Source organism: Palaemon carinicauda, chromosome 21 (genome assembly GCF_036898095.1).
Source record: "Palaemon carinicauda isolate YSFRI2023 chromosome 21, ASM3689809v2, whole genome shotgun sequence".
Lineage (NCBI taxonomy): Eukaryota > Metazoa > Arthropoda > Malacostraca > Decapoda > Palaemonidae > Palaemon > Palaemon carinicauda.
Genome location: NC_090745.1, coordinates 57,298,516 through 57,311,327, shown reverse-complemented (window position 1 = coordinate 57,311,327; position 12,812 = coordinate 57,298,516).

Below are 12,812 nucleotides of genomic sequence, written 5' to 3'. Positions count from 1 at the left end.
CTGACCAATAGGGTTCCCATGCATTCCCAGGTCCTTTCATGCAACCCCATTCAACAGGTGAAGGTAACACGGGATTGGGGAGAAGTGACTGGCCCTAAACATGACCCGCTTAAGAAGATACTCTTAAGACATGCTGGTAGAGAGCAGCAGAAGTTGGTGGTATGAGATCAATAGACCTGCCCTTCCTGGTGAAGAGATCTTTTCTCGCTTCATAAGCTGAGGTGGCAGATGTCATAAAGCAGAACAACAAATCGCTCAAGGTTTGCCATGTGCTGGTCAATTCTCTCCAGTGTTGGTACATTCCCAAGGTCTGCAAACAGATCAGTTACACTTTCACATATTTGCCACGTCTCCCAAGAAGATTTCTTCCCTTTACCAGCAAAGGAGGATGTGTTGTCACACTCGCTGAAGGCATGAAACATGGGCAGAGCTCGACACTTTGGACCTAGAGAGCCAGCTATGGTGTGTACAGGGATATATTTGAAGTTGTCCCCAGCCCCAAAGCTGATCCACAGTTCACTTGCATGAATTAGAAGACACAATGCTATAGCTAACACTACTACATCAGTGTCCACAGTTCTGATCATGATCCTCTTACAACCATGTTGAACAACATCTTTTGCATGGAGAAGAAGCCTTGTGTCTGCTTCCTCATGAGAGCACGGAGATATTTGATCAATACTGTCCCTCTGGGGGTTGCAAAGGACCAATTCTCCTTTTGTGGAAATAATTTGCTTCCCCTCTGGACAGATGACAGTAGTACAGTGATCCGCTAGAAAACTGAAGAGCTCGGCTTTGTTTGCATCACACCGCAAGAAAGCCTTCCAGTTGCCAGGAACAGGAGTGATAGCCTTTACTTTTCTGCGGTCCCCCTCTCCTCTGAGACTCCTAGCAGTCGCCTTCAGACTGTCTTGGAAGTACTGATCAAAGATAATATCAACTCTTCTTGCTGGCTCCAGTTGACGCTTTACATGTGGTACAGATACCTGGCCAGCATACTCTTGAAAGGTTCTTGATGCACCTAGGTTAAGCATATTAACAATGGCAGCCCCATCTATTGTAGAAGAACTGCATCAGTATCAGGCTTGTCCTTGATTGTGGTACTATGCTGTGTAAGGAATGGGAGAAGATCAGCTTTGGTCCTATGTTGAAGTTTTCCACCCTGTGACAATGATGGTGGACTGGACTGATTCTCATGGTGGAAAAACTCATCAATATCCCCATCTCTCACTTGGCAAGACACATACAGTTTACAGAAAAGAGAACAGTCTTGTTTCAATGATGCAATTTGTTGCTTCTCCTTTGACACTTTGTGGGTAGGCTGGCTGCTGAATAGAGGAAATTTGTTCCTTTTGATAGGGTCTGTCAGACTTTTGGTTCTGTCTTCTAGCCGTTCCTTCACAAAATCACTATATTGATCATTTCCCACCCTTTTTGATATGCCTTACGGTTTCTATAATCTCTTTGTCTACAACATCCTGGGTGCCTAATACAAGAAGATCAGATGAATCTTCCATGAATGGATTTCCCATGTCTTCTAATGTATCACACAAGGATTTGACTTGCTTTCTGTATGTTGAGCTTTATGGTGTCTTTGGTCTGAATGCTTTTCCGCCTATCCCCGGAGTCCTTCCACCACAGTTTTAAACTCATTCACAACTCTTGACACTTCTGGCCCAGCCACCATCCATCTTTGGAGTTGTGTACAGTTTTCAGTTAGGCCCACAGCACCACCATCTCCTTTAATCTGTTCGTTGTTCTGTTCGTGAGCTTGGTCTAATGGGATGCCAGAAAATGAGTGTTGTGTTTTGTGAACAACAAACTTTCCCTCTGAGAATTCAGCAGCAACCTCAGGATGCATGAAATCTAGGGAAGCCATATCTCTAATATGCACTGCAACCACACGAGCATAATTTGGGTGGTCAAGTGCAAAGAACCATGGGGCCAGCTTTGTGAGTGCAGCCTTGTACAGATTGAAGTTGCCTTGTCGCAGTGATTGGAGGAAATCCATCAAAGCTAGTACTAGGTCAAGTGTGATGGACCAGAAGTTAAACATAGGGACTGCATTTTCCATTTTCACTCTCCATTGCTCAAAGCTTAGAGGATCTGTGGTGTGGTCTTCTGTTTGGTGACGCTTCTTTCAGGAAGGAATCTGCAGTACCTTGTGAGGCTATCTCTGCCTGCAAAAGGGTGTTGGTCCATCCAGTTCCTTCCAGCCAGTCTCCAAGAACTTTGAGAAAGGCCAGCTCAATGTGTAAGCCACCAAACATCACTACAACTTGGTTCTCACCGTGAATGTTGGGGTATTACCATTAGAGTTGTTTGGCAATGGCATACAGTGGCTGATCACAGGCAACTACAGGGATCTGAACAGGATTCAGAAAATCTACTGCATTCTTCACAACTTTCATAGTATGGGCAATCATGGCACTTGACTTAGCCTCCTCATAGAGCAGTGGGAGCAATGAGCTGATGTCGGAAGGAGCAGGCTGTTCTGTGTGGACCTGATCAGCATGGTATGCAGCCCAGGATGTCTTTAGGTCTGTTGATGACTCGCTTCAATCTCTTCTTTTACATGTTTCTACCACCTGCAAAATGATTGTATAACAAACAAAATGGTTGTCACTGTAGAATTGTAAGAATTGAGACAGATAACAACAACATTTGGAGCAATTTTTCAGTATGTTTGCCTTATTTCAGAATTTAAATGGGCATTTGCTGGTAAAATATTTTTCTCCTGTACTTATTTTTATTCTCATTGAATAGAACATCCTTGAAAATATAGGTAAAGACTCCAAAATTGTAACTATACGATGAAAATCGTTCGAATAGCAGCATTTTCCTGAATTTTGGCGGCCATCTTGAAAAAAGCGGCCATATTGGAAAGATATCAAATGGGTCTCTATCACATTTCAAAAGGTATATCAAAAGCTAACTTTGTGCAAAATTTGGTGCTTTTAACCGAATGTGAACGATTCCTCCATATTTTTACCGAAAACGGCTGGACTATTATTTATGGTTTTTAATACAACTACTATGTTGCATCGTATATTTTAAAACCAGTTTTGACTTTGGAAGCTGGGTTATAATTTGAAGGATCGACTCCAGGTAACAGATTTTAGCTCGAGATTTATGTAGTAAACGTTTGTAGGCTCAAGTTCTGAAGTGTTAAATATGGCAATCTTTCATACTTAAAATTTCAGATAGCTGTGCTCTGATGGTAGTACAGTATAGTCTGACTATAAAATAATTCCAATTAATTTACTGCGAGTAAGTTGTTTTCTGTTTCTGTGTCCTTGTATTTGTCATGTCTCGTTCACATAAAGCGTCTTTTGAGACCCTTTCTCGTGATATTACACACATAACAGATTCAAGTTGGACATCGAAAATACTCCTTGTAATATTATTGAATGTTTTCATAACGATAAGACAATGAGAATCATCAATAATTAAATTTAAATTACCATAACCACAGAGATTGTTAATATTAAAAGACTTTGGTTTATAATCTGCAATTCAAAGTTCTATTTCTAACTTACACAATTTGAAACATTGCCATTTGTAAATATGATCGTTATTTGCAGTTACCCCTCCACATCCAAAGTTTTACATTTTGAATTCACTGGATGTACCTTTTCTTAACAGTTAATACATTTGACAAAACGCACTACATTCTTTCGTTTCATTGTCACCTGTACAATACCCTCAGACAGTCAGACTGCTATAATTATTTAACTTTCATTCCTCCTCAATATGACCCTACCTCAGTCAGTACAAGCAAGTTAACATCTGATATGTGTGACGTATGTCGGACGTTCTCCTTCGTAAGATTACTATATCATCATTGTCATGAATGGCTTTTAGAATTTCAGAATCACATTTCGAAATGTGAATGGTCTCACCTGCTGTAGCTTGCGGATATAATTTACTTTCTTCATATAACTGGTTAACTGTAAATGACAATTATTGTCAACTTATGCATTATGCATATCGTTCTCCTCTCAAGCTTTTCCAATATTTTTCGTTACTGTGCAGCCCATAGCCCAGTGTACCCTAATTAAAGCATATCATCTCTCTTACTTCTGTCTGTGAAATTCACTACAACGTTGCCATATGAGACAGACAATCAGAATATCTTTAAGCACATTAGCAACTTCCTTTTTTCTTCTATTATGTTAATTGACGCTTACAATAACCTATTACCGACAAGTTCTATTATTGCAATCTGCCTCCGGAAACTTCTTTCTCCCTTTTAGGAGCAGATATCATCATTAAATAATTCAATCCTTTTCGCGAGATTGTTAGTTCCAGAATCAACATCCAATGAAATTTTTTTTACAAAATTATACAATTTCTTGTCGATGACCTTGAACAAGTTGGATTAACGACGGTTGGTCTAATACCAATTGATCCAAAGTGAATTGGTCTATTAGACCAATTCGTCCAAAAACCTATATATATATATATATATATATATATATATATATATATATATATATATATATATATATATATATATATATATATATATATATATATATATATATATATATATATATATATATATATATAAATATATATATATAGATATATATATATATATATATATATATATATATATATATATATATATATATATATATATATATATATACATATATATATATATATATATATATATATATATATATATATATATATATCTATATTTATATATATATATATATACAGTGAACCCTCGCTACTTCGCGGTTCGACCATCGCGGATTCACCACTTCGCGGATTTTTTTCATACCCATGTCTATACATATATTGCGGATTTTCCGGAAATATTGAAAATACAGCGATGTGACCGATGGTGCGAGATTGGAGAAAGTAAGGAAAATTGAATCATGATTGATTTTCAATATAAATGAAACTTTGAGGAGCAACAAAGATATCATTTGTTAGAGAGATAGAGAGAGGTAAGGAATGGGAGGTAGTGAAAAGTAGCCCACAGAGAGAGAGAGAGAGAGAGAGAGAGAGAGAGAGAGGTAGAGAGAGGTAGAGAGAGAGAGAGATAGGTAGAGAGAGAGAGAGAGAGAGAGAGAGAGAGAGAGAGAGAGAGAGAGAGAGAGAGAGAGATAGAGGGGGGTTTAAATGTAATAAACAAAAAAATTTGATAGGTTATAACACATTGGTGCTTATGTAATATCAACTGTATACTGTAGACGGTTTGAATAAGTTAAGAAATGGTATAAATGATACTTTGTTAGTGTATTCGTACACACTCAAGAGCGGCAGCTAGATGACAGCTGATCTAATCACAGCCAAAAGTAAAAAAAAAAAAAGTCAACAATACTCGATTTTTAAAACACACCCGAAATTTAAAAACAAAAGTACACGCTTTCTTAATGTGCAATTAACTATTTAAAGAGTGGCAATTTTCTAGAATAAAATGATATTTCCCAAAAAATAGTGGTTTGCTGATGAAATCGGATGCCCTATTTTTGGCTATGATTGAAATGGATGTAGACTCGGCCTAATTATTTCATTTCGTATTTAATTGACACTAATAAAACTAATTTTAGTTTCTTCATCTAAATGTAAGTATTGTATAACACGAGAGAGAGAGAGAGAGAGAGAGAGAGAGAGAGAGAGAGAGAGAGAGAGAGAGAGAGAGAGAGAGAGAATGAATCAGCTGTTGTAATCAAATGGCGTGTTTTTGTTTCGTGAGAATTTCATCGCCACGACTTTAACAACAACATACTGTACTGAACTTTACAGTATTATACAGACTACTGTAATATGATAAAGTAAAATATTTGTAATCTATTTTATATGAAATGGGGCTATTTTTGTTTTGTTTAAAATTTACATTTACGTATGTAAAACAACTCTCTCTCTCTCTCTCTCTCTCTCTCTCTCTCTCTCTCTCTCTCTCTCTCTCTCTCTCTCTCTCTCTCTCGTAGATTGTTTTACTGCTTTGCTACGTATGTATGATTTTATATAGATACGGTAAATAATATTTGTAATAACATATTTTATAAAAGCTTTTACTGTAATATCATTATTTATCACTTTCATCATGCGGGTTAAATTCCTTAGTTTGTTTACTGGGCGTACTTTATGACGCCGTCGTATCAGGCGGCGTCATAAAGAAAAAAATTTCATTTGGAAGTCCTAAGAAAAATTAAGTAAAACATTAGTAATAACCAAATCAACATACTGTACTGAATAATCAATATAATTGATGCAAAAACTAACCTATAAACAGATGTGTAAATGAGTTTGTTTCTTCATTAGGTTCAGAGATAAACGTAAACAAAACATTGGTTGCCATTTTTTATCGTGCTTTTTGGCGTGTTTAGGAAACGCATGATATAAAGTCGCCTTTAATATTTGTGCCTGTTTTAGTTTAGGGTACTGTATTACATGCATTAAGTGTTCTGTACATTAAAGGGTAGTTTGTTAACAGTACTACGTACAAGGGAAGGTTTTAAAAGTCTGAATATACATGTTAAATAAATAGGTAAATATGGTGTTACTACTTCGCGGATTTTCACCTATCGCGGCCGCGTCTGGAACCTATCTACCGCGATAAACGAGGGTTCACTGTATACACATATATATGCATATATATTATACGATGATGGCTAAATATATAGATTATACGATGATGGCTCTCGGGTCTGGGCACCAAAAAATATATTCAGGGACTAAGCACGACGCCATGCTAGCAGTACTCGAAGCGCTCAGGTTTCCTCTAACCAAATGCTAAAAACTAAGTCTCCGAAGGGAGCTAAAATCAAAATTAGCATAAATAAAGCAAACTAGAGGTAGATACTCAACTTTTGCAAAGAAGAGGAAGCCAATCACAGAAATATGCGAAAAAACGCGCCCCCAAAAATCAACCGAACTGTAGCCATCAGCTGCGTTTGAAGGAATGAGAAGCAGGAACATATAGGGGTACTCGAAGATGATAGGATGTGTGACGGCTCCTTACTTATCCTTCCCCTTGGTGGATTAGACTGGGTAAGGTCTGTTTGGGGTGCAATTATCTATGGCTATCGTAGGATACGTCCCTGATTATACACGATATCTTCGGATAGTCGTTTCTGGGGGTAGGAACCCCATGATACTTGACGGTAATTCTCTTGTAACATCAATCGCGGAAATATTATACTGTAGAAGTTGCCAGAAGGAACCTCCATCAGGACGACATGGCTCGAGCCCAAAAATACGTCAAAATCTCTTATAAGATGGTCTCGTGTCTCGGAACCAAACATATAATATAATATATATATTACGGCTGGCAAGTTATACAACCTCTCGAATTCCAAACACACCTTTTACATTAAATCTGTTACACTTGGAATTATTAATACCCAAACTCTGAGACAGTTAAATAACTCCCAGACAGCAATATATAAAACACTGAATATCCAAAGGTCTCTTAATTAAGTACTCGCAAAACAAAACTGGGTAATTATTATTACGAATATTCAAAAAAACTTAACTTCAGTTCATTAATAGGATATGAGCGAATATACATTAAACACTGATGATTAAAATAATACACTCTTTACAAAAATAAATATATTGTATATAAATTACAACACTTTGAAAGAATTTACATAAAACAAATAAATCACTCGAAATATTAAGTCTGAACAAAACTTAGATTGAGACAAAAATGTTACGATCTGAAAATTATTTAATTACTTGACTTGAAAATATTAAATCTGAATAAATCTTAGACTAAGGCCAAAGAAGTACTTATGAAAACTATACAATCACCTGTTTCACTTGAAATGAAATCTGAATACAATATCTAAGTTTGACACCTAATGAAAATAGATAACCAGATCACAATACAAGAACCTATCACCTTCTTACAGGACCGTTTACAAAACTAAAAGAATTTTTATAATTATTCACTATGATTACAAAAACTCGTCACACCAAATCTTCGATATTTCACTGAACACTTTTAAAACAATACACTGGGCTGCATGCGACAGTGAAAGAGAGGTGAAGATGGCTATTTTAAGGCTGGAATCCTCTATCTGTCTATATATGCAACCCTGGGGTTGCCTTAGCTACTTCCATAATGTTCCAGGACCAAGGTCTGGTAGCGTGGGAGCTGGGCTAAGGGTGTCAGAGTTACCATGTATTGCTCTCTCAAACATATACTCACGCAACACTAGACGGCTCTCTCAGTCAGCTAGGTCTGTCCACCCTTTGTCCCCGAAATAAAAAATGATAACATCCTTTCACTAGGTTTTTTGCGAATTTTCCAAAGCACATGGCATATTGCGTAATCTCTCACAAACATGACGCAATACCTCATAAAAATATAAAAGAACATTACATAAGCCCTTGTTCCATTTTGTATGGTCACATAACACTCTCAAACAGTTACGCAAGACTTCGTAACAAAATTACGTGAAATAAAAAAGTTAATTCTTAAGAATAATGTAAATTTACATATATTGACTTGAATAAAGAATACAAGGAAATTAACGACGAAAGTCTTACATAATTTACATAATGTACTTGAATCTGCAGGAGATGAACTCATCTTAAGAACTTGCTAACCTCTCTTCAGTGAACAAATAAAATATAAATAAATTCATTAATAAACTACTGTATTTACTCTACACTAGACCAGCTTCGTAAGAATATATATATACATATATATATATATATATATATATATATATATATATATATATGTGTGTGTGTGTGTGTGTGTGTGTGTATATATATATATATATATATATATATATATATATATATATATATATATATATATATATATATATATATGCGCTCGAGCCATGTCGTCCTGATGGAAGTTCCCTCCGGCTGCTTCCTACTGTATGATGTTTCTGCATTAATATTATTACTGTGGGCTCAAAATGTAAAATTATGTGCTAGTGTTCGTAGAAAATGTAAAACATTATTATTGTGTCTCTCTTTAAAAACAATTAAGAATCTTTCTTTGCATTTAATATTTATTATTTTTTTTTCTTTTAGTTTAATGAAAGACTCCCCCAAATAATACATTCAATCTGCTCTTCCATATTCTTTTGCTCCATTTTCTGTTCGCTAATGAGTTTAGATATTCCAACATGTGCAGAACCTAGTAATATAAGAACTAGTAATGTTTCTAACCGTCGATGCCATGTCAATGCCATGCTTCGACTTTATTTTGTGTCCTTGGAATACCAAGTTCTATTCTATCATGTACTGTCCATAAAGTAGGCGGAATAAGGGGAGATCGCATTTCCTGTCCTCACAAAACTCTTTGAATTTTTCCCCTAACCTAATGTTCGTCGAAGTAGTTGACAACCTGAGTTTTAAAGAAAAAATTTTAACAATGCAATATTAGGTTTTTAAACCAAATGAAATTATTTTCTTATTGATTCTTTGTCCCAAATGAAAAAAGCAACCCTTATTAGCCGTTCCAAAAAAAAAGTAATAAAGCAAATTGGTACAAACTATCGATTAGGTGAAGCGGTAGTTAGAATATAAGTATGACAGTTATAGGGCAATTTGGCACAAACTATATATAACTATGAGTGTTTCGAGAAGGATAGATCGATGAAGCGGTAGTTAGAATATTACTATGACCGTTTCCAATACGGTAAGTACACTAATCACACCGTTGGACGATTTGGTTTTAGACCAATAGTTTTCTTGGACCAATCGTACTTTTGGGCGAGTTGGTTTTAGACCAATCCACTTTGGACCAATTGGTATTATACTAATCATCGTTAGACCAATCGTCTGGGACCGCGTAAGTAAGAGGTTAGTAGTTTACCTCTTATGTTTTGCCTGGCATAAATTCGTTGTCTGCTGGCCTGGGACCAGATTCCTTGCTGAATATGATATCATACAAGTTGAGACTTGGTAAGCATGAAATACATCGTATGTTGGAAGAATAAAGCAAAGTTGCTGATAAATTTGGTGACTGATTCTGATGGGTTTAGCGAAAATAAACAATAATTGATAGATCATCAAAATTTTCTTAAACAAAGATATATAGATGAGCCCTCTCCAGATGATGATCGTGATGAGGATTACGTGTTGGAAAATAGAAGTGATCGTGATGATAGCGATATTTCACGATTGAGTGATATAAATTAAACCGAACTAAACACTGTATGTTTTAGAAGAGGCACACAACGGGTGTTACGGTTAGCTATATCAAAACATAGATTATGTAAAATCCACTTTAATGTTTTATTCCCTTATTAATCAATTTAGAATAGAAAATAGCAAAACAGTAACAGCTAAATTTAATGATAGCCAATAAACATAACTGACTTTTTTCAAGGTTAATGAAAATATTTGCAATAATTTACAAGATTCATAAAATACTCTCGATTAACCTATCAATAATACTTCACACAAATTCGTAAAGTAATACAGACCTGTGGTTTACAGTCTCTATGACATGAGACTCGGGTGACGTCGGGAACGACGACGAATTTCGAAGGTTTCCAGAATGCAGTTCCAATGTAAAAGATAATCAGAAAAACAGTTTCGGATGATATCCGATACCCAAGATTTGCTCGTTTGCTTTGAAAAAATCAACGACGTCGTAAAAACTGAAGTAAATATGTTGGTGTGGTACTGTTATAAACACACATTATGGTTCCAATCAAATGTCTCTTCAATGTGCTATGTAGTTTTAGACTTGCAGGTTACTTCTTCTGAATAAGTCTAAGTAAGTTAACTTTTAAAACAGTTTATTTGAAGCTCCATCACAGGAGTATAGATGGTTTGGTCGGATGACCATTCCGTATGAGATGTTGACAAGAACTAACTAAAATATAATGTCTGATGATAACGTATACTTAGTTATCTCAGCATTTATGTAAATATGTAAACACAACATTAATACAGGAAGCTATCTATATCCGGTGAGACACTCAACTCTTTCTCACGGTTGTATTGTGTTTACTCTTCATGAAAAATGTTACATTGCAAAGGTTTGGCTTTTGCATCCTGTTTATGACTGACTTGACGTTTCTCACACTCCTCCTATCTTCTCCATTGACCCCTTGGGTCATGGGTTTAATCATTTAATTTATAAACATTACAAATATACATTGTCACATCAGGTGCCATAAAAGTCTCTCCACAAATGCAGTCTTAACTCAGCAATGGTTGTTTCCAGTCTCTTCTCAAAAGCTAATACGATATATTTATACACATGACAGATATTTTCTATAAAACATGATAAGTTATCTGTTATTTTGCGCAAGTTAGTAAGAAGAGTTTTGAGCACCTTTTGGGTAATTGGTAATATTACTCCACTATGTAAATGTGTTTGTGGTAGCTCAAGTCCAACTAATTACTGCTCAATTTCCATAGCTCATATTATCCAAAGTCTTTGAATTTCTTTTGGCAAAACGTCTTAATAGGTTTTCTGAGGTTACCATTTGTTCAATAATTTGTAATTTAGCTTACATAAAGGTATTGGAGCATGTGATGCCCTTCTTACAATCTCCAATGCAGTACAGAAATCCCATGATTGTGGTCAGGAAGTTTGTATGATTGGCCTTGATTTCAGTGTTGCCTTTACCCGTGTTAATCACGGAGGTAATTGTTTTCAAACCCAAACAGTTGGGAGTTGGTGGGTCTTTTTTCAATATCATTATTGAATTTTTAATTAATAGATCGCAAGTTGTTGATGGGCACCATAGTGAGTATAGAAATGTGATATCTGGTGTTCCTCAGGCTAGTTTTATTGGTCCATTACTTTTCATCAGTTCCATCTCCTGAATGTAGATCTATTGCTGAATCTCTTGGTAGAGATCTAGTTAAATTTAGTGCCTGGAGCAAATTATGGGGAAGGAAGCTGAATCCTAGCAAGACTCAAAGTATGATTGCAAGTAGGTCAGGAACAGTTGTTCCTCAACATTCGGATCTCAGCATTCATAGTTTCTTTGAAACTCTGTATGGCTCTTAAAGTTTTAGGCATGATTCTCGACAGTAAATTTACTTCTTCAATTACGCAAAAAATCGCCTTTTGAGAAAGTTTTGTAAGATTTTCGGTGATCAGTCTATTCTGAACAAGTGTTTTAATTCTTTCATTCTACCTTGTTTCGAGGATTGTTCTCCTGTCTTGTTTTTAGCTGCTGATTCTCATCTTAATTTGCTAGACAGGAACTTACAGTCTATTAGTTTTCTTATTCCTGATATAGATATTAATCTCTGGCACCGTCGTTCAACTATTTCGTTATGCATGTTGCACAAGATTTTTCATAATTCTAACCATCCTTTACATTCAGATCTTCCCAGACAGTACCACCCTGTTCGTAATATTAAGTATGCAGTTAATTCTAATAGTTAGGCCTTCTCCATCTTGGGGATCAATACTACACAGCATTCTATAAGTTTTATTCTAGATGTGACCTAGTTGTGGAATAATCTTCCGAATCGGGTATTTGAATCGGTAGAACTTCAAATGTTCAAACTTACAGCACACGTTTTTATGTTGAACAGGCTGGAATAAGTCTTTTTATAGTTTACATATGAAAGATCTGTTTTAATGTTGTTACTGTTCTTAAAATATTTTATTTTAATTGTTCATTACTTCTCATATAGTTTATTTATTTCCTCATTTCCTTTCCTCACTGGGCTATTTTCCCTGTTAGAGCCCTTTAGCTTATACCATCCTATTTTTCCAACTAGGGTTGTAGCTTAGCTAGTTACAATACTTTTAATAATAATAATAATAATAATAATAATAATAATAATAATAATAATAATAATAAAGTTCAGGGGGAAACAAATCACGGAATAAGTAAAGCTGG